Source organism: Chiroxiphia lanceolata, chromosome 13 (genome assembly GCF_009829145.1).
Source record: "Chiroxiphia lanceolata isolate bChiLan1 chromosome 13, bChiLan1.pri, whole genome shotgun sequence".
Taxonomy (NCBI): Eukaryota; Metazoa; Chordata; class Aves; order Passeriformes; family Pipridae; genus Chiroxiphia; species Chiroxiphia lanceolata.
Window position 1 is genome coordinate 5761956 of NC_045649.1, and position 21073 is coordinate 5783028.

Sequence of the window (21073 nt, forward strand, 5' to 3'; positions counted from 1 at the left end):
TGGAACTGCACTTAAATAAAATCTTTCTTCCATCACAGCCAGGAACAGTTCCATCACAGGAACAGATTTTATCAGGGAGCTCTTATGGCTACCAAACTTTGGGATAGTCTGGAAGAGCTCCCTGCTGATGTCAGGCCTCAGGGATTGCATGGACAGACACACAGAAATAGTTTTAGGGACACGATTTTCATCTTTTAAGAGATGTAAGGGACTGTATTCTGGAATGTAATCAGTCTCACAGCAACGTGTAATTTGGAACCTACAGGCTAAAAATATGCAATTTTTGATTTCTAGAGTTACATTCATGAGGGACTTTTATTCTGTTGGGCACGGGAAAGACCTAGAAACACATATGAAGACTGCACAGTTCTCCTGATACATTCCTTTTTAATTTTTCTTCCCCTAATCTTCTTAGACTTCCCTTCTCCCTCTGAAAGAGATGCTCTGACAACTCTTCCCTGCTTTCTTGTTAGCATTTCAGATCCATGTTCACTCCTAACCTGCATTCAGGCAAGTCACACTGACACCAACATCAGATTTTTAAGGAGAAAAATGTGTCCATTTTACTGCTAATTACCATTAGTTGCCATTGTTTCCTGTGTTAAATAACTTGTATTATCATCCCTACATGCCTGATCTCTTACCTCCATTACTCATCCTCTGGTGACTCCTATCTCCACCTCATTTCTGGGTTATGTCTTTGATGGACCAAGTGATTATTTTTTCAGCTAATGATCCAATTTACGAATAAAGTAAAATATCCCTCAAATCACTCACGTTTGCCTCCATTTCAAGTAGCTTAATCTGTCACTTCTGAATGATGTTTTCCAATGGAGCATCTCATTTTCTCCTTTTCTCTCCCTTCTTTGCAGTCACACCAGTTGTAACCTAACGATGAACGAGATAAATTGATTAAATGGAAGAGTTCTGCATGAAACAGTTCCAACTGGAAAAACACTTAATGGTGGTTAAATATTCTACAATTGTATACACCACCTGAAAAATGAGCATGACTAATACAGCAGTCAGAGCCCTATGAAAATGCCTTTCTGGGCAGAATTGGGCAGGTTTACTGACATGTATTTTGTCATGCCAGCTCTAATTAAGCCTGTCTAATTACTTCTCTTACAAGGGTTTCAGGCTGAGCACATAAATTCTTGGGGACATTATCTGCTGTAGGTGTATAAATGTCCTGCAGAATAATAGGGAGGAGAGGTCTGGAGGAAAAGTTAACACTTTTCATTAGACTACGTGACATAATTGGGAGAACAGACAAGATTTTGGACACAGAGGATTTCTGCTAAACATCAAGAAAGAGTGATTTCACTGTATGTCCAAAAGAATGCCCATTTTTTTCCTTACCTCTCTCAGCTGGTCAGATAAAAGTATTAAAGACCTTTCCTGCCTCATACCCTTCTAACTCTGAAACCATTGACACATGTAAAACACATCTAGTGGAGAAAAGCAGCTCTCAGATGAACAGATTTCTCTTTGGTTGGGTCTGTTTGCAGCAAACCAAAAAGGAACTAAAGGAAATTAAATGGCTTCTGCTCACGTGTCATCTCGCCCTGGGAAACCTTTTCTGCAGAGTGGAACAGCTCCAGCCAGCAATGGTACCCCCAAAATTGCCATAAATTGGTGATAAGGGCACCCTACTGTGAGATGCCAGATATTGGGTGTTAGGTGCTTATATAGACCCGGGGAAAGAAAGACATGCAGTGTTTATTTTCTCACTTTGAAGGACTCTCTCCTGCATCCACTGGGTGTCTTATGCTCTTTGATCTATAGGTAGGTATGAGGACACCTGCAATTCAGCTCTTGCTCAGCCTTGCCATAAAAAAAGGCTTAAAAAACCCACAAAAACTGAGCTGAACAAACAAAAACAGCCCAAACCAAGAACTGAGAGTGCTTGAGGTGAAAGAGGTGGCGGCTACAGACCAGCAGTTGAGAAGCATCTGTCCTTATTGCCCTGAAAATACGGCATCACTTTCCATGAATCTGCACAAGATCATGGAGAATTATCCTCTCTGAACTTTACTCTTAAGTGCAAATGGTATTGAGTTTCAGCTAGGAATTATCCAGAAGCAGGTTATTATTTTTACTTGCTGTCGCTCAAGGAAATGGTGCCACCACAGTTCCCTGTGCATCTCACCAAGTCTAGAATTTTGATTTGCATTTATTTGATCAATTGAAGAGGCCAAGGAGGGTTAAAAGTGCAGTACTTAATGTAAGAAACATGGGGAGGAGGAAACAGGGCCCAGAAATTAATTCCACTTTGCAAATTCATGTGCTAATTTAAATTGGGGAAAAAAAAAGCCATAAACTTATTCTCCAGGGTTCAATTGGGAACAAGGTTGGGCTGCAGGTAGAATTTAATTACCACATGGCTTTAAATGGTTATTGCTTGAAAAGGCTGGTGCCAGAATCACAGTTAGTTCCTACTTTATACTAAAAAAAAACTAACCTGACATCATGTCCCAAAAAAATCTCAAGAGCACAAAACCCCCTCACTAAAAACCTCACACAAAGGCTTACACTGCTGTCTGTAAAGTGCACATATTTAGTAGCAAAAGGCTTTTATTGTACACAGTTACTATATTTTAGTCTGTGTCATTACTTGAATGTTGCCATTGTAGCTGTTTTACCGTGGCCTTGGCTCTTCTAATTTAAATACCTCTGTCAGAATTTAATTTGTCAGGGAAAAAAAAAAAAAACAAACGAGAATATTTGCAAAATACACAGTGTTCTGATCAAACTGATAAGAAAGCCAGAGCCTTCCAAGTTTAATCATATTCAGCATTTTTGTGCTTTTGTTTTAAGTGTAGAAACATAATGAAATAATTCCATAACATAAAGCTCGATGAAAGGGGTAATTAAAAAGGAATCGATCTGATACATCCTGTTCCTCACATTACCATGATCTGGAAAGTGTAAATCACTCTCTCTGTTGCTAAAGTTTTTGTTTCCCATCTTGATTAGGCAAATATTGAAAACAATAATCATTTTTCACCAAAGTGAGCCTTTAATATGGAGTAGAAAGGGAGCACTATGGATATTACATTTTCCACAGAAGACTGGCTTTCACATTAGTGTTTGCTATTAGCACATTTCATGTCACTCTATCATAGTGTCTTTCACTCAAATCCTACATTTGTTGGAGCAGATGGAAAGTTAGTTTAAATTAATTGAAAGCATGCTGTGCACAGCTTGTGGTACCAAGAACACACAAAGAAGAAAGGAAGATATATCAATTTCCTTTCTAACATACCTATAACTGGGAGAAGAGATCTCTTAAGAAATCATCAAGATATTATGCTGCTTTTTTCTCTCTCTCTCTCTCCTCTCTTTTTTTTTTTTTTAAGGAAGCTATGTTGCTTTGATTTTTAGAAGAGGAGGATGCAGTGGAATTGGGTGGATATTCATCATTTGAAAAATAAATTCTGCCTGGGATGGTTCCCAATACAATGATGCAGAGAAAGTTGGTTTGTTTCTGTAGCCTATTCTTAAAAATACTGACAAGTTTGAAGGTTAATTACCTCTTCACTTACTTTAGTTAACACCACCTTCCTGTATCTGGATCCTCAGCTTTTCTTCTGTCTTCACTGAAAATCCAGTGGCCTCCTCTGTTCTCTGAGCCAACAGGTAAAGATGTTATTAATTACAGAATCACCCAAATGCCTGAAAATCGGTTGGACAAACTCATCTGCTTCTTTACAGTGATCACTACTAGGCCATTCCTCAGTATCTTCACAATTAAAACCAGCTTCAAAACTGCCACAGAATAGATCATGTCATGAACAGAGGCTCTTTGACCAAGCAATAATGGAAAATTTTATCAAATGATTAATTTGATCCTTTAAAAAAAAAATATTCCAAGTATTTGTATATAGTGGTGTGGAACTGAGGTTGGGAGGGAGCAGGTGTTGGGAAGGGAGATGCTGGGTCTGGATCTGTTTGGTTGGTGAGCTCTGCTGTGCTGAAAGGCTGAGCAGGCAGGAGGAAGGTTTGTGTTCACATCCATGTGGCCCAGGCCAAGGTGAGACCCTCTGGCACGAACAGGAGTTGTTACATCTTGTAAAGCAACTGAAAGTGCAGAAATCAACGAGCAAAAGCAGGTCCTGGGTTACAAGGTGGGAAAAACAGGCAGAAAACAATCAGCCTGCAGCAGAAGCCTGGTGGGTTTGCTGGGGAGCAGAGGCAGAGTCAAGCTTTAGAGGTGAGGGAAAGGAAACAGTGCCCCAGAGGGACTGAGAGCTGGAACTTGCTGCAAACAAGGAACACACTGAAACTCGTTGGACTGAGAAAGACCTCAAGGGTCCTGCATGAAAATGGGGAGAGCTCTGTCATTTTGGTCTGTCTTGCTGAGTTTCCTCTGTTTCAAATGTTGTTCTGTTCCAGTTTGCATTCAGATAAAAGCTGACTTCTGGGTTTTAAAGATCCCTCTCGCTCACCTTTGTGTCTCTTTCTCACCCAGCTCATCTCTTTGGTGTCTCAACCCTAGACACGCTTTGCTTTTCTTCTCCAAAAAGGTCAAAAGGTAAGAAGAAGGTGGGAAAACATTTTTTTCAATTTGCTCTTTCAGTCTTTCGGTCTTGAACTGCTCCAAGGCTGACAGGGAACAAAACTAAACCAATACGTTTTGGTTCTAGAAAAGTAAAAAGTTTTGCTGTAAAAACTCAAAGAAACTGAATACAACCCACATTTTTTTCCCAAATGAATGAGGTTATTTTATACTGAGGCATTTATGCCCTCTCCATTCTCACTGTAAGTATTGAACCTCTACTGTTGGGGCCTTTTTTCTGCCAGTCACTGAACGCACTTTACCATCTCCACTCCTTGCAAATCAAACACAACCCCAGCAACTGCAAATGAAAAAGATAAAATAATGCAAACTTTTCCCAGTCCTACCTGTCTCCTTCAACTTCCATCTTTCTAGAGAGCCTTCAGACACTGTAGCTGAGCCTGTCTTCCTTTTTTCATGATCTGATGACATCACTTATCCCCTTAGTTTACTTCTTTTATTAGACAGCTCCAAAATTCAGTTATACTCTTCTAAGACTTTACAAAATTTTTGCAGCATTTATTTTTTCTTCCACAGCTATCTTAATATCTCCTTGCTTTTCCCAAAACTTTTTATTTAAATTCTTTCCTTATCATTTTTAGGTACTCTCAATTTTATCCTTTAAATCATGGTGCCTGCAGAATTTTCACTTGTTTTCTACATTGTACAGGTTCTTTATGGGCACCTGAGCCAGCATTTTCCTCTGTTCTTAAAAAACTTTATCCCAGCCTGTATCACAAGTCTTTCCTGCTCAATTCACAGCAAAATTATGCTCCTTCCTGCCAAACTCCTTGACTCATAAGCAAAATGCAGCAGCAGAATGCAAGGGAAAATTTGGCTCTGAGTTCATAACTTCTCTTGAGCATATGACAGGTGTGTTAGTTCATATTAACAGAGCTCTTTGGAAATTCAGAGGGTTGTACAGGTAATCACTGTTTGATTAATAATTTACACCACCAACAGGACAGAAATGAAAACTGGAGAATGACAACCTCAGAGCAGCTGTGTGCCTGTCAAATATGGTAATTTTTTACCCTTCTTCCTCTGTTTGGGCACTGCTTAACCCCATGCTGAGTTGCCTTTCTAGAACACAACCCCTACAACATTCATGAATAATTAGATAGTCAAAAAGAAACAGAGAATGGGTGAGAATTAACTTCTCACCTCCCAGGGTCACTTGAAGATTAATTTACCTAAAAACTAATTAGGGCATACCACAAGCACAGAACCCTGAAAGAAATGAAGAAGAAAGGGAAAAGAAAAAAAACCAGTTAAACCAGAACCTTCCATCTCTGAATCTACAGACAAGCAATCTTAGTTCTTCTGGGAAAAGCTACCAGATTAAATCCCCAAAGTCTATTTTTACTAAGGAGTAAATGAAACCATGATGCAGCTGGAACGAAATCCTTCAGCCCTTTCACTGACACCTGCAAGAAAAGTAAATGCTATTACATGAAACTCCTTTCTGAAGATAAAAGTCCAATCTAGTTTTAAGATTCCAGAGTTTAGATGGCTGTGGGCACGTGGAGCCTTTTCACTGAGTTTGCCACGTTGTGCCAGTTTAATAGCAGCCAAGCCATTAGTTAGTGGGGGTTGTTAAGGAGAATAAGTGAAGTCAGCAGCTATATCAGAGAGCCAATGACATAATTAACACCTTGGTTTGGAGGTGATTCTTTCCCCATCAGGAGGAGAAAATTAGGCAATAGGGAGATTCCTTGCATGGAAGGATTTATTCCTATGGCTGTGAACCTGTGCTGGGCACAAAGGCCAGATTTGCTGAAAGTTGAAAAGAGGATGAGTAGAATCCAAAATACTAATTAGGGCAGTAAGAGTTTTATGGCTGGCTGCGTTTTTAGTAGATATTGAAGGGTAAGCCAAGACTAACAATCTGAGATAGACTCTAGCTAAGTGAAGGTGAACGATTGTGACATTTCTCAGACCTCACCCAGGATGCTCAGTGGGGAGCAGAAGATTGAGGAACTGATTTCCACTGCAGGAGCCACTTCTAGAAAGAACCAAAAACACAGGGATATGTAAAAAGTCAACATTTCAGTGAACTCTTCCATATCAGCCTAATAAAGCTATACCAAACATTGTAAAGCGGGACAATAAACTGTGTAAAAATATTATGATGATGAGTATTAATTGAGAATTTTTTAATATTTTTTTTTAGACAGAAGAAAAGTAAAGTACATTTTCCTACTAAAGTTTTTGAATAAGTTCATCTTGTCAGTTTTTTATATAAGAAAATCCGTGTAATATCACTCCAGTATGGAGACAAATAATGAATTTCAACTATCACAAAAAGAGAAATGCAGTCTTTCCTTGAGAAGTTAAAAAAGACAGGGAATCTAGAGATTCCCTATGCACAGTGTTTCTCTTATGGCTTAAATTTTCTTTTTCCTAATTTCTCTGTGTTTAAACAGCAGTCAGTTCCTGTTCTCCCTTTCCTTAGCAAAAGTACCTTTTTTTACCTGCTGTGCTTTCCCCCCACTTAATTATTTCTACATGGCAACTGAATTTGTTGAGTGTCATCTTTACATGCTATTTACCACCTTTATTTCTCTTCAGTTCTTAAAAATCCTTCTAGGGCCTCTTTTTTTATCGTCTCTAAACTTACCATAAATCTAAAGAAACAATAAAGACACCAGAAATAAAACATGGTTTTTGATAATAATCTCAGCAGTGCCGAATTCCAGAGATAATCCAGTTCCATCCAAGGCAGAATTCCCCACTTTTAATTTTACAGCTAAAACATGCAGCTCTGGAAAGATGACTTTATGATGGTTGAGTGCAGCCAAGCCTCCAAATTCAACCAAATTGAGAGTGTGTGACCAGAGCAAAAGAGAGGATGGGGAAGAGAGAATGTGTGAGGACAAGTTCGGGATGAGCACTTTAGATGTTTGCCATCGATTTTATTTGCCTCTGGAGCTATTAGGGGAACATATAATGTGTTTAGTTGCCTTTTGGTGAGATATCAACAGCTGGAAACACAGGGAGTGAAAACCCATCTACAGCCAGTTGGCACTTGGCAGTTCCAGTGGTCCATGGAGGGAAATTTTGGAAGCTCTGTTCTATAACTCTCTATTGCTGTTATCTATTAACTCCACAGCCATCTGAGGGCTTTTCAGCAGAGAAGAAGCTACTGATGCAATTCAACATTAACTGTAGCAACTATAGTAAGGTGAATGAGCAAAATTTATAAATGTTGCTGCCTTATCCAGAGAGATCAGAGTTTCAAGTCCTGTCAAATTTTGTGGTTACCAGGGTAACAGGTTTGCAATTCTAATGGTCCCTGAGAGCCTGGGAGGTTGTACAATACACAATCATCTTCTACTACCTCCCTAAACCATGTAGTTCTGGACACACATAACTGGTTTCAATCAAATATGGAAAGAATTTTCATGTCAAATGTCCCTGAGTAAAGTTAAGAACAAATGTTCAATTAAACTGCGTGTTTAGTCCTTCTCTTTTGATACCAGCCCTGCACAAACGATTTGCCTTTCTGTTTTATTGAAAAAAATGCCAGAAGTTATAATATGAATCCCCTGCACATGTGGGGCTCAAGTTTTGCCTGCACATTATGGAACTGATTCTATCTCATCTCCATGAAATGCAGCACAAACACCTAAGGGTAGGTGCAATTAGCAATTTTAAATTGGCTTTCTTAGAAAAGAAGAGAGCAACATAAAAAAGGAAAGACATCTGTGAAACTGCCACAAGTGAAACGCAAGTGAGACTACAAAATCATGAAAAATATATTTACCTACTCCTTTGAGGGCAGTTACCTTCCTGTTTTTCCTCAGATAAAAATGACATCAATTTGCTATCCATGAGGTTGTTACAATTGAACAAGCTTGAAAAATTGTGAGCAGAGAGAAACTTCTCCCTTTTCACAGATAAAATTTTTTCCCCTCTCTCTTTCTCTTGTTCTCTTTTATTTTCTTATTATTTTTTTTTTCCGCCGAAAGAAATTCAAAGAATCAAAAACACTTTCCAGAAAATGGAATTCTGGAATGGGAATGTGCTACCTGGTCTCCAGTGGCAGCCAGATCAGCCTGTACCTGAGCATTAATGTCCAGTCACAGCTGTCACTTGCCAGGACACCACAGCTTCAGGTGACCACAGCATCACTGGTGGTAAAATGGCATCATGAAAAGATAAATAAAGGACTTACCATAACAAAATGAATGTTACAAACTGCTCCTATGTGTAATTGAATTTCTGGGAGCAGAAAACGCTTCTGAGGACTCGAACAAATATTCTCCAGATATTTTCTCTCTTTGAGCCTCTTATACTTCCTGTAAACACGTAGCGGAGGGTTACAAAATTCATCATAAACAAAGGGTCATATTTTGAAAAAAAAAAAAAGTCACCTCTTGCCCATTTGTGTTTTGTTTCTGTCATCTCTAAAAAGAACAAATAATAAACAGGGAATGGCTCTCAGAGCAATGGGCACTTCAGATTGTTGGTGTAAATTAAATTTCATCTTCAAGCAGAAAAGTAAAGGGTATAAAACATGAAAAGCTATGAATCACCTTTAGCCATTTGAGGTGAAAAAGTAACAACAGGTGATTGAGCAGCCACTCAAAATAGCCTGGAACTATAACAGCTCACTCACAAATGACCTGCAAAACAAAACTTACCAGTAAAGAATTGCAGCTAATATTTTGAGTATTTAAGTATATAACCAGGCTAAAATCTGTCTCCAGATCTGCCACCTGTAATTTATGTATTCAAGATCATTCTAGTTTCATTATTAAATAGTTCCTTCTTTCTTTAAAAAAAAAAAAAGTCTCAAGTCACATGCAGAGGGAGGGAGAGGGGAAGTAAAGTTATTTAATACATTATTCACTAGAAATTACTCTAACAGCTTTATATTCAGCCTCGTGGTATCATTGCCTGAGGCAGAGATAACCTTCACCAAGTGTTTCCAAATTAGGTGTCACATAATACCCTGGCTGATATTGTCAATCCAGCCCTGCACAGCACATGCAAATGGGAGCGGTGCCGTGCTCCACGAGGCACTGTGTAAAAATCCAACAGAAGGAAACAAGGCTGGAGCACTTATCTTGCAGGAACAGAGACGAATCTTTGGGGGAATTAGCTCAGGCCATTGCTGTCAGGCTGCTCTGCTGCCGAGTTACATCCGTAACAATAATTCATCTTTTAATGGCTGGAGACCTGCAGCTGTAATTCCGCACTAAAGTCTATCCTAAAATTTATTGAGGAAGTTTCAGTGTGTTGGGGCTATATTTCTAGATGGGATCTAATCTTCATTAACTCTCAGGAGGCAGAGCTGCAGGAGACCATTTGTGCCCAGCTCTGGGAGCACTGAGAACTCACCACACTCAACACCTACCTTGGCTGGGGTCCTGATCCTACCACGGGGGTTGGTGTGGGACCAGACAACTGAGGAGAGACCTCAGATGCTCAGTGGACATACTCAGGCCTTTCAGGGATAAAGTCTATCCCATTCCTATCAGAAGACAACTCATGGTTACAAATAAACCCTTGGGAAAAAAATAAAATACACACACACACACATATATATACACATATCACACACATATATATATACATATATATGCTCTCTTTACTGAGATCTTCAGAAAAGCCTCATAAACCTGAACTACTTATGGATGACACTGTGCAAGCTTATTAAAATGAGATGGCACATGTTTTTAGTAGCAGGAGACATTAAAGAAGGACTCGGGAAGGTCCTTGTTGATGTTGTATTCAAAAATTTGTCACAGGAAAAAAAAGGGAAATCACCTCATACCAGGATGTGAGAATGGAAGAATTTATTGCTGCTCCAATTAAAATCAAGCAAAAGATGTTACTCACCCAGTTAAAATGTCACCTGCACAGCAACACAAATTGTTTGATTAAAGGAGGTGGGGGAAAGAATTAGTAATGCAATTAGAACTGTAATATATGGGATATGCCACCTGTTATCTGTCCCTGTTATTTGGGGGTTGTCCCTGCTCAGGGGTCACCACCCATACCTTCCTGGTGCTGCCATGCCTCAGGAAGAATTTGGAGTCAAGAAAATTCCTGTCACAATGGTCTCTGACTGACAAAACCAAACTGCAGCTGCAAACAGCCTCACCCACCTAATTTAACATACAATCTCTTACTCTTGGTGTGCTGACCACAAAACAGTCCTTCCAGTTTTAATAATGGCATTTTGACATCCTTACCTGAGACAGGGGAAGCAGATGGAGTTAATGATGGAGATCAGGCTACAGGTTCAGGGTGAATAAAACCGGGTGATTCCTAGAAGTGATTAATGAGATAAAAGGCACCTTAATTTGGAAATGCAGAAAACAGGAGTGGCTAAAATTCTTGCCAGACTGCTGCAAGCAGTTGGGTCTCCACTTCCATAATTCTGTAAGGCCATGAAAAAAGGACAAACCAATTGTGTCTGGAGGGACCAAGATGACTATTTACTGATTTTTACATTTGGCTACATAACTTTCCACACGTGCCATCATCCCCTACAATTACACATTGTACACATGTTGATGTGTGCATTAGTCTGTTTTGCTTGATTGAAAGATGGGTGATTGCAGGCACTTCTTCATTTGAAACAAAACAAGCAAACAAACCCCACTAAATTTCAGTGCCCTGTAATCAAGAGTAGCTCAATGTCTCGTGTTTGGGAGGATTATCAGGCAGATAATGCTTTGCCAAAGGCTTGGGTTTTTCAGAATAGCACTCTGGGCTACACAAAAGCTCCTCCAAAGGGTTACCTCCTTCTTCTGCCAGGCTGACCCCAGAGTTCATCACACCTCACTGAATAACCTTGTTGGGTGCTGCATTAACAGCAATTTGGATAATCCACACCATGGATAAGTTCACACATGGAAAATTCTACCCCCCTCCTGTTTCTTTTTATTTCATCACTGTGCACAGTTCTGATGGGAAAACACCCTCTTTCCATTATTAAGCATTTATGCATATTTACAGATGTATGTTTTTTAAAAGATACCAGATATGGTCTGTGTTTATTTTCTAGAAAACTTCAAGGCAAAATTTTATATCTCCACCTCTCTGGCTTTGAAACCCACCTGCTTCAAAGACTTACTTGGTGCCTCAGTACCAATGGCAGCAGTAGCCACTGTGCTCCCATTTCTCCAGAACTTGCTGTCAGTGGGTTCCAAAGCTGGAGAACTGATGTCTTCATTTTATTCATCTACTGTTGTGAGACAGATACTGCTTTTGCTCCTCTTAATGCGTCAGGATGCAACTGTTAATTACATTTTAAAACCTAGCCATGTTTCTTTGAATCCTCTTGCAGAGGCAGTATTTTCTGTATGTTTATTCCAATTTCTTTATGGGATAGTGGTTATGCATGACTGATTAATAGGCCCCAAGCTATACTCAACCTGTTACCCGCAGTAAATTGTTCTTTCCGTTGTCTCTGTCATTTTCTTTAAAATATCAAGCTGTTTTATAATTAAAGAGTCCCTTGAAGGTCTTGTTTCAATAAACAATCATTCCTTCCACTGTGTGAAGTTCCTGTGCTAATAAACAATTTAACGGCGTATATTATTTTTCCTGCCTCCACAACCAACCCTTTATGGAAGACCCACTGAGGTAAAATCCAAAATGTGATGCCAACTACACGTACAGATTCAAAACTTCAGCATGTGTTGTGCAGCTCAGGCCTAGACCTGCTCTTAATCTGCATATTGTGTGAGTTATAGAAGATTAATTGCTCACAGTAGTGTTTGGATGCTTTCATATGTCACCCAGAATATGGCTGAAGAGTTACTTATCTCCAGCAGCTTTATCCTTAATTACCTTTCTCGCTGATAATTCCAAATTTGGGATTCAGTGCACAGCGAAAATCTCCTGTATTAATTAGAGATTGTAACTTTGTTATACAATGTGTTTTCTATGATAAACGACTTTTCCTCGAATACTGAATATTTTTGTGGAAATGGCAAAGTCTTTAAAAGTTTTGCAATGCTGCCAAAAACTTTCCCCAGATTTTTAACATTGCAAAATATAATACAGTGACACTGGGCCTTATGCATGAGTGTACATAATTTTTTTCAGTCCCTCATAGCATTGAATATAATTGCATTGTTCTGGGGGGGGGGAAAGGATAATTACTGTGGGCTTTTTAATTTTTAATGCAATTCAATAAAAGCGTTTCCCTAAAGTGATAAATCATTACAAAAATTTGTACAAAATCAGGAAATCAGATCAATTTGAGGTCCTACCAAAGCATCTATGAGTTAGGTTTTTAATCACTGTTTTAATGAGCTACACTTTGGCAGCAAGCTTGAATTTCTAAATATTTGATCATAACAGCTCTTTGATTTGGGTGGATTTGAATACCAGGATGTCTTGTTTTTCTTTTCAGACTCTACTTTCTGTACATTTTTAGACAGATTCTTTGGCTGATATAGGATGTCATCGTTCTTCTGAAACACTGAAGATACAGCAATTTGTGTTAGATATGAACTTGCCCTAAAGACATCAGGGTTTTTTCACATTTAAGAGCATTCTCTAAGAAAAATAGATTAGATACTACAATCCCCACATTGGTATTTTTTCAAATTACTTTGGGTACTTACCTGCCTTCACTTATAAATGTTACACAGTCCCTGTTTCCTATTGGTAAGTCTTCTCTGTTGATGTAATCCTGTATTATAAAATTTTGCACTTGCTCCATTTTCACTCTCCTCTATTACATTAAGTAACCTACAAATCTGTGGCTCACTTCAATATAAATATACATGTGACAAATTGCTGAGTTCCTCGGGTACACTTTCCAGATGCAGCAAAGAAAAACCACAGCACTGTGCTCACATTACTCACAGTTAAAAAATATCCTTCCAAGACAACACACGAACGCTCCATAACCTGCAAAATTATTTTGCTCATTTCATTCTCCTCTGCTTGCAGAACTCTGATTTTTTTTTTTTCAGTGGCTGCTGGCTTTTCATTTGTCCAGCAGCCTTCAGTTTGATGTAGTTAGACGGGAGTGTGCTGTTTTTAAACTGTTGATTCCACTTCAGAGCTGCCTTGTGGCAATCCCGGCGGAGCATCCTCATTCCTCATATCGAGATTCACCACTTCAGAGGATCCTGCCGCCCCCCGGTTCAAGCCCTAACAAAGTAAAAATGTTCTCACGAACAGCCTGAAGGCTTTTTGCAATGTCTTTGAGATGGGAATTAAGAGGGTGATGAGAATTACTTGCCCAAAGCCCCAGGATAACGTTGCCTGGTGACACAGGTACTGCACAGTGTAAGGGGACAGACCATCTCTTGTTACTGACAAATCCTCCCCCTGCTCCAGATTTTGGTTATTTTTTTTCTCCCTTCATTTCAACCTCATTACACAGACATGCCAATAAATTTGCACCTGATTTCCTTAAAAGCTTACCTGTTCTCTTTTCTGGCTTTTTTTGTTGTAGCTTCCTTTATGTTAATAACAGAGCAGCTTTTTCATAAATTCCCCAGTCTATAGGCAGCATCTGAAAGCATATGCAATACTTTAATATACCCATCTCTGATCATCTGGCATGTATTTTATCAGCTGCTGAACATATCCAATAGGATAATGGTTTTGTTTCTTCCCTCCCAGGAGCTACACAGTGATATTCTTCCTCTCAGTGCCTTCAATGACACCCAGGTTTCACTTTATTTCTGTGTAATGGGAAAGTTTCATCTTTTTTTTTTTTAACCAGATCACATTAGAATTTTTATCTATTTTTTGTCTCCACCCAGAAGACACTATAGTAATTCCCTCTAGGGTAAGAGTTGCTCCAGCTACATGAAAATCTTTGGCACTATCTCATTATTCAATACCGGACCTCAGTCCTACAGGTATTTTTGTCTTTATGATCATAATCTTATCATTCATATCTATGTCTATGATGTGAGATGGTGTCATTAGTCCTTTATGTTCTCATTTTTGTTTTTCAGGATGGTTCCCTGCCTTGTTTTTCACCAGAGGGACCTGGTAGAATTAGACATGCCCAAAGTGGGGCACTCAGGACAGGGCAGGGATCGTGTGCTGTGCTGGTAATGGTCAAGGGAGGCAGAGCTCTGCTGTTAAAGGAGGTGTGACACAAGTACAGAGATGCAGGTAGCTCAGGAAGTTTCAGTGGAAAACAACTGCTCTTTCTGGGACCCAAAAGCAGAAGGAACCCAAAGCAAACCTTGGCAGACAGTTCCCACCACTGGAGAAGGGGCACTCCTGCCTGGACTAGACATCCTCTGATTCAGCCCACAGCCTCTCCCTTCTGTCTGGCCAGGTGACACCCTTCCACCTTGGCTTTTTCTACTTTCCAATCCTGTTCTAACAAGACAGGAACAGCCCTTGTCACAAAGTGCAGCACAAATCCCCTGTGGGAGGCTCCTGTCTGAGGCTCCATTGCTGTGCTGGGTGACCTGCACTCAACTTGGCCTGGTGCCTTCCTCCATCCACCAAATAACTTGCTCCTAAACACAGGGGCTTTTGGCATGACATCTTTCCTTCCCATGTTCATCTCGGATTAACCAACTCTCCTAAAAATGCACCATAACTGCTCCTGATCTTTCAGAGGGGGTTCATCCCTGCCAGCCACAAAAGGGCACGTCCTCAGCATGAGAAAAACGTCTCTGCAAATAAGCCAGAAGCATCCTGCAAACCCAGGAGCAGAGTTCAGGCCAGGCAGGTCTCCAAAGCTGTTTGGGCATCTCTTGTTAGAAGATATTTGAGGTCTATTTAAAAAGAAAATCTGGGAGGATGCCCTTAGATGGTCCTTTATGGTGCTTACAGTAAAGTCATATGTGATGTCATTAAGTGGAAATACTTGGCATAACTAAATTAACCCCTTTGCATGCAAACAAAAATCAATAGAAGCCCATAGATGAGAGAATAAGTGGGTATTTTTAAACATTACTCTCTTCTTTCAAATTCCTTCTGAAGATTACCCCTTTCTATTTTAATAGGGATTTTTGAAGGTGTACAGCCTATTCCATGTAAACCATAGTGAACAAGTGCCCTTCCACTGATAAATGCAGTGTACTGTAAGTGAAAAAAAAGAGTGCAGCAAAGGTCTTAGAATTCTTACAACCACTAAAGGAAAAAAAGGCTGCCATGTTTTAGAAGAATGGATCCATCTGCTGCATCTGCATGAAACACCAACTATTTACTTCACCTTGTCTAGAAAATAGGTCACTAAAGAAAACAATAAAAATCAAAACAAAGTATAAAAACAAAGCAGAAAATCCCTAGGATATATTTGGGTTACAAATACAAGAGTTATAGAACAATTGTCTTCCTCTGAAGCACAGAGAGCCAAATGACTCATCACAGAGGGTTATATCCCATCAGAGATGAGGATTTAACCCCAGCTTTGGTCTGTGCTGAGTGCATTGGCACAGATCTTCCAACCACAGTGTCAGAGGAGATTTGGAATAACATTCTGCCAAAGAAGGGCTGGACCAGCTGTCTAGTGCTAAGCTCTAAAGAATTTTTGTTTCTGGGACCAAACGACAATTCAGGACCACAGGGACCCCCTGTGCAGCCACAGCCATGAGCTACAGCCAGGACCTCAAGTAAAACCTATTTCTCCCTAGCTTGGAGTTTTAGAACTGTCATAAGCAGCTATCAATTTTTCTGAGTGAGCATGCATATATACATATTTATTTGTTTATAAAATATACATATATACAGGCATATGCACCATACCTTGATGGGTTAGCAGAAGGAAATCCCAACAGCAGTATTTTTTAGTGACTTGGTGCAGTAAAACATCCTTTTTCTGTTTAAGACCAAAAAAAGGGGGAGAAATATCAAGACCTTAAGCTAAAAATGACCTAAAAACATATCAGTGATTTAAATCGAGAGATCCACTTCTTGTTACTCTTTGACACTTTAGGTTTTTTTTTTTTTTCCTTCTCACCCCTCCCTTTCATTTTTCACCTTTGTTCTCAGTTTCTTTGTTCTCTTTAATTATAATCCTTCTAAGCCTGGACATCTCTCTTTATTCTGCTCCAATCATTCCTTGAATACTAACTAGGAAAAGAGAGTGAGCAGTTTCTTCTCTATGCTCTCAAATGTTAATATCAGAGAAGTGCTGAATCAAACACCAGTCATACCACAGCAGTACCTCTGAGCCAAAATGGGATGATTAACTCAGCTCCCATAAGCAGGCTTGTTTTCAAAGCAGAGGGGAGGTCCTGGAAGAATGAAAAGGGCAAATATCATCCCTAATCTCACAAGGAGGTGGAAAGGAAGACACAGACAACTGGAGATGAGCTAATTTAACCTCAGTGCCCAGAAAAACGTTAGAACAAAATATTAGAGAATTAATTTGTCAGTGTCTGGGGAGTAAATAACTGACAAGAAATGGTGATAATTTTCAAGGATCTATCATGTCAAAATTGTCTGGTTTCCATCTCTGGCAAGGAACTTTGCCTAATGGATAGAGAAGGAGATGCCACACATTTTAAATTCACTAAGACTCCTAGTTAATAATTCCTACTCAGCAGCATAGATCCTTGAAACTGTTGTTGAAGGATTTATGCTGCAGGTGCTGCTGATGTGCACCTGGAGATGCCACTATCTGGTGAGCAGGTGCCATCTTCACCAGGCTGATCTTCATCAGGTGCCCACCAATAGAGCTCCTCAGGGAATCACAAAATGGTTTGGGTTGAAGGGACCTTAAAGCTCATCTCATTCCACCCCCTGCCATGGGCAGGGACACCTTCCACTAGACCAGCCTACTCCAAGTCCCATCCAGCCTGGCCTGGAACACTTCCAGGGATGGGGTAGCCACAGCTTCTCTGGGCAACCTGTGCCAGGGCCTCCCCACCCTCACAGGGCAGAATTTCTTCCCAATAGCCAATCTAAATCTACCCTTTTTCAGTGGGAAGCCATTCCCTTCTGTCCTGTCACTCCAGGCCCTTGTCCAAAGTCCCTCTCCAGTTCTCTTGGAGCCTCTTGAGGTGCTGGAAGGGGCTCTAAGTTCTCTTCAGACACTTCTCTAGAATGAATGATTCCAGCTCTCCCAGCCTGTCTTCTCCTCACTTTAGGGGAACACATAGAGCACAGAGCTCTTCTGTTGGGCCATGGACAGCCCATGTGCATTTTCCCATCCAGCACTCCCTTACTGGAAGGAGGGAGGACATCAGCTGAATAAACCTGCTCCAAGAACAGTCATGTGGTTAACAGGGCACAGAGGGCTTGTCTGGCCATAAACTGCTAAAACAATGCAAAGTCAGACTGGTAACTAATAAATACTTTTGGGGAAAAAGGGTTATCAACTGAGCTAATAAAATAGAGAAATATCCCATAGTTCATCAAATTTTTAAAAGGACAAATGCAAGTGGGTTCATTTTGGAGGGAGAATTCAAACAGACTAATACAACATTGAGTAAGCAGGAGAAATTCAGGAAAGGATGACAGAGTGGACCACAAACAACAAATTCATATTGTGCTGTAATTTTCACTTCTCAAGTCAAAGTTCTGAAGGATCTGGAACCCACATGCCCTTTCCCTACGTACTCCAGGTCCTCCAGCCCAGGATCACAGCCTTTACTTATGGGCCATTTGCTGATGAAAAAGTAATTGCTGGTTGCTAAGATGTGAGTTTTGAGAATCTGGAGTTTGGCACCTTAGCCCTCAGTAGCTCCTATTTAATGAAACATTCTCCTGTAATCACAGGAAAAAGGGGTTTATCTTTTGCAATAATTAAAATATCTATTATAGAGACTTTGAGGAAATTGATTCAAAATTAATAAACGATTAATTAGTTTGCTTAGTTAGGTACACCATGTTGAATATTCTGTCATCAATACCACCTCAGTCCTCTATCAAAAGGTTTCTACTGTTCCTTTACAGGAGATTATAAATCACTTGAGGGCTGACCCAGCCCATGATCCATTGTTGCTGGGTCTATCCCTGTGGAACACTGTCCACGAGGAGCACATTAAGTTGCTACTCCAACACAAACAATAACTATAATAATTTGTCTACCAAAATGCTCTCAGCCATTAGGGAGAAGAGCTGATACAACACAACACTGATGAAAGGAAACGAGGCATTTTTGTAATCACCTTGCTCCCATAACTCTTGCAGATTAAGCTCAGTGCTGCCGTATTTAATTCCCAACGCCGAAGGGAAAACTAAAATCCCAAATATTGCTGCCATTGTAACAAAACCAATTGCTCCATCAATCTCCTTAAAGTTCTTCAAACTACTCCCAAAGTTAAACTGAGTGTGGCTGTTGTGCTGAGAGAGGAATTTGACCCGTGGCAGGGTCTGGTGCCAACATATTTATACATCCATTTCCAGAGTGGAGTAGGTTTTGTGGTTTGTAAGCTTTTTATTCCCCATAAAGATGCAACCTAATGTGCCTCTGTAATGCTTTTCACTTAACTTGTATTGAGGTAGCTCAGAGTGTATCTAAAATGTTACATAATCATTTCCAAGTTCTGACTCTCTTCCCCCCCTCTTGGCATTTAGCAAATGCTATTTTTGCACATGTAAGTCACGTTCTTCCCAACTACAGAGCTTTTTCACAAAAATCAAATTAATCTTCCACAAAAATCAGATTCTCAGTATGAATGTCCAATTTCATTGAATTTTTTTATCGCTTCGTGCTCGTAGGGCAAGCCAGTGAAAATAGAACCGAAATGTCAAATGAAATGTATGGCAAAGCAATTAAGAAGAAACTTTTAGCATTTGTTACAGATTAATATGTTAATTATGGCACATATTGTGGAAAAAGATTAAGTATCACCAAAGCAAATTTATTTTTAACCAACTTTATTCCTCACACTTCATAAATTAACCAGCAGAATACGTAATGGAGAAGAATTCAGACACTGAGACTGCTCAAAATTATGCAAAACTCCAAAGCATACAAGGATGCAATAGAGATAATCTCTCTGCTTTAAAATAAGCACTTCATCAACAAGAATCCTCTGAAACACCTATTTTTATAAACTGCTTGGAGGTATCTCTAACCTTGCCTTTGCCACAATGACAGTGCTAAAATCGATATTTTAAACTCTATTTTTGTCGTGTAACATACGAAGACGGACTAAACGTCGATTCTAAGCGTAACAATGCAAACGCCCATCTGATGGTAAAAAGTGGCTGAGAGAAACAGCTGCACTTGTAAAACCAACAAAAGGCTGCAATGGAAGGCAACTCTGAATCTTTAAACACAGCAGCACGTGCTGGGAGACGTTGATGCTGCATCAACTTCTCATTCATTCCTGAATTTGTATCTATGTCCAAGCTGGAAAAAGTCTTCAAACCCAGCATCTCAAACAAAAGCCATAATGAAGACCTTGGGAGTTTTGCCATGGATTTCAGGAAAAGTAGGGGTTTGAGCTATTTTCAGAAAGTTATAGGGATCCAATGGCCACTAAGTCAGCAGAAGTTTCTCCTCTAATCTCAGCAGGTTTGGAGATGGGCTCATACAGAACGTGGGATAGGAACAACTTGCAGCCCTAAGTCTGATCCTCTCCAAAAGCACAGTTTTTGTCTGTCTCTGTACAGCTTCTCTACTGCATCACCAAATCACAGTCCTCATGCTGACATGCTCCTTGGGATAAACCAGTAGAGAAATGGGAAATACAACCCATATTGTGTAATTTATAGAGCAGCCAATGTAATTTACATTAAAACTGAAGTTGGATGGTGTTTGCTAAACTCCTGTTCTGGGCAACTTTCTGAATATTTTGACACATTGAGTATGACAAATAATTTCCTCCTGGTATAAAGTATTATTTTTATAACTAGAAAAAGAAAGTGATATGCTAAATTAGAGATCCATCTGTCAAGAACAATCCTACATTGAGTGATATGTGTAAGCATTTGAGGTTAACAAAATAACAGCAAATTTCAAACTCATTAATCCTGTGCTTGGTAATTAGTAAAGAATGATGTCCCCATCTTTTTGAGGGTTTAGAGGACTTTTTGTAACCTTTTTTAGAAAGTCCTTCATTTCCTGTAAAATATTAATTCTACTTTATTTTTGAGGACAAACCTGTAATCGAAACTCACAGGTTTGATATCTGGAAGAAAACCAAGGTGATGGGACCAGACAGGAATATAATTTTACTACTGTTTGGGGATCTGCCTCCTAGAAGAACACCAGAACAATCAAAATCAGTAACCTGAGTTCTAAGAAGCTCCTCAGTCATCCCTCTCTCTCTGGTATGTGCAGGTGATACAGTGTTCTAATTCTATTTGTTGTTTATTAGTTCTCCGGACTGAAACAGGATCCCTTTGTCCTCAGTGCTCTTTCAGCACATAAAACAACACATCACAAATTTTAAGAAAACTGATGAATCTTTAGCCATTTTAAAAAACAAGAACAGAAAGCCCAAGAAAAATTCTGCCTCTCTTGGCTGCTCCTGTGAACGATGCAGAAAGAGAGAGACGTGGGGGATAACATTACTGGAATTGCAATTCCAGAGGCGCAATTACAATTTGTTAGAATGTTGTTAGACCATCATGAAAGAGATTGGTTTAGTAGCCACTACATTA

The 21073-nt window shown here is 39.7% G+C and overlaps 1 long non-coding RNA gene across 1 annotated transcript; it reads right to left on the minus strand.

Annotated features, from left to right (window-relative positions):
* Positions 1–789: 789 nt before the first annotated feature.
* Positions 790–5448, minus strand: LOC116793312. The gene is made up of 3 exons (XR_004359448.1): positions 4452–5448; positions 3537–3630; positions 790–888 (listed from the first exon to the last, which is right to left on the minus strand). It is a non-coding gene; the product is annotated as an uncharacterized LOC116793312 (long non-coding RNA).
* Between the last annotated feature and the right edge of the window lie 15625 nt (positions 5449–21073).